The following is a 2,742-nucleotide window of genomic DNA, read 5'->3' on the forward strand; positions in this document are numbered from 1 at the left end:
TGCACGCTAATTAACCTACATAGTCCAAGTGCCCGTTAGCTAACCTAGATAGTCCAAGGTCCAAATAGTTAACCTATATGGTTCAAGTGCCCGCTAGGTAACCTAGCTAATCCAAGTGTCCGCTAGTTAACCTATATCGTGAAGTGCCCGCTAGTTAACCTAGATCGTCCAAGTGCCCGTTAAGTAACCTAGATAGTCCAAGTGCCCGCTAGGTTACCTACATAGTCCAAGGGCCCGCTCGTTAACCTAGTTCATCCAAGTGTCCGCTAGTTAAACTATATAGTCCAATTGCCCGCTAAATAACCAAGATAGTCAAAGTGCGCGCTAGGTAACCTACATAGTCCAAGTTCCCACTAGGTAACCTAGATAGTCCAAGTGCCCGTTACCTAACCTAGATAGTCCAAGTGCCCGCTAGGTAACCTACATAGTCCTAGTGCCCGCTAGTTAACCAACATTGTCCAAGTGCCCGATAAGGAACCCTCATAGTCCAAGTGCCCGTTAGGTAACCTACATAGTCCAAATGCCCGCTAGTAACCTACATAGTCCAAGTGACTGATAGGGAACCTACATAATCCAAGTGTCCGCTAGGGAATTTACATAGTACAAGTGCCCGTTAGTGAACCTACATAGTCCAAGTGCCCGCTAGGGAACCTACATAGTCAAAGTGCCCGCTAGGGAACCTGCATCGTCCAATTGCCCGCTAGTTAACCTAGATTGTCCAAGTTCCTGTTAGCTAACCTACATAATCCAAGTGCCCGTTCGTTAACCTAGATTGTCCAAGTGCCCGCTAGGTAACCTACATAGTCCAAGTGCCCGCTAGGTAACTTAGATAGTCCAAGTGCCCGTTAGCTAACAGAGATAGTCCTAGTGCCCGCTAGGTAACCACATAGTCCAAGTGCCCGTTCGTTAACCTAGATAGTCCAAGTGCCCGCTAGGTAACCTAGACAGTCCAAGTGCCTGCTAGGTAATCTACATATTCCATGTGCCCGTTTGCTAACCTAGATCGTCAAAGTGCCCGCTAGTTAACCTACATAGTCCAAGGGCCTGCTAGTTAACCTAGATAGTCCAAGTGCCCGCTAGTTAACCTACATAGTACAAGGACCCGCTAGTTAACCTACATATTCCTAGTGCCCGCTAGTTAACCTATATTGTCCAAGTCCCTGATCGGGAACCTACATAGTCCAAGTATCCGCTAGGTAACCTACATAGTCCAAATGCCCCCTAGTAACGTACATAGTCCAAGTGCCCGCTAGAGAACCTACATAGTCCAAGTGCCCGTTAGGTAACCTAGATAGTCCAAAGGCCCGCTAGGGAACCCACATAGTCCAAGTTCCCGTTAGAGAACTTACATAGTCAAAGGGCCTGCTATGGAACCTACATAGTCCAAGTGCCCACTAGGGAACCTTCATAGTCCGAGTGCCTGCTAGGGAACCTACATAGTCCAAGTGCCCTTTAGGGAACCTATGTAGTCCAAGTGCCCGCTAAGGAACCTAGATAGTCCAAGTGCCCGCTAGGTAACTCAGATAGTCCAAGTGCCCGCTAGGTAACCTACAAAGTCCAAGTGCCCGCTAGGTAATCTATATAGTCCAAATGCCCGCTAGGGCACCTACATAGTCCAAGTGCACGCTAATTAACCTACATAGTCCAAGTACCAGTTAGCTAACCTAGATAGTCCAAGGTCCAAATAGTTAACCTACATGGTTCAAGTGCCCGCTAGGTAACCTAGCTAATCCAAGTGTCCGCTAGTTAACCTATATCGTGAAGTGCCCGCTAGTTAACCTAGATCGTCCAAGTGCCCGTTAAGTAACCTAGATAGTCCAAGTGCCCGCTAGGTTACCTACTTAGTCCAAGGGACCGCTCGTTAACCTAGTTCGTCCAAGTGTCCGCTAGTTAACCTATATAGTCCAAGTGCCCGCTAAATAACCAAGATAGTCAAAGTGCGCGCTAGGTTACCTACATAGTCCAAGTTCCCACTAGGTAACCTAGATAGTCCAAGTGCCCGTTACCTAACCTAGATAGTCCAAGTGCCCGGTAGGTAACCTACATAGTCCTAGTGCCCGCTAGTTAACCAACATTGTCCAAGTGCCCGATAAGGAACCCTCATAGTCCAAGTGCCCGTTAGGTAACCTACATAGTCCAAATGCCCGCTAGTAACCTACATAGTCCAAGTGCCTGATAGGGAACCTACATAATCCAAGTGTCCGCTAGGGAATTTACATAGTCCAAGTGCCCGTTAGTGAACCTAGATAGTCCAAGTGCCCGCTAGTTAACCTAGATAGTCCAAGTACCCGCTAGGTAACGTAGATAGTTCAAGTGCACGCTAGGTAACCTAGATAGTCCAAGTGCCCGCTACGTAACCTACAAAGTCCAAGTGCCCCCTAGGTAACCTATATAATCCAAATTCCCGCTAGGGCACCTACATAGTCAAAATACCCACTAATTAACCTACATAGTCCATGTGCCCGCTAGCTAACCTAGATAGTCTAAGGGCCCACTAGTTAACCTACATAGTTCAAGTTCCCGCTAGCTAACCTACATAGTCCAAGTGCCCGCTAGTTAACCTAGATCGTCCCAGTGCCCGCTAGTTAACCTACATAGTCCAAGGGCCCGCTAGTTAACCTACATAGTGAAAGGGCCCGCTAGTTAACCTAGATCGTCCAAGTGCCCGCTATTTAACCTACATAATCCATGTGCCCCTTAGCTAACCTAGATAGTCCAAGGGCCTGCTAGTTGACCTACATA

This window comes from Tenrec ecaudatus, unplaced genomic scaffold, assembly GCF_050624435.1.
Source record: "Tenrec ecaudatus isolate mTenEca1 unplaced genomic scaffold, mTenEca1.hap1 Scaffold_56, whole genome shotgun sequence".
NCBI classification, from domain to species: Eukaryota; Metazoa; Chordata; class Mammalia; order Afrosoricida; family Tenrecidae; genus Tenrec; species Tenrec ecaudatus.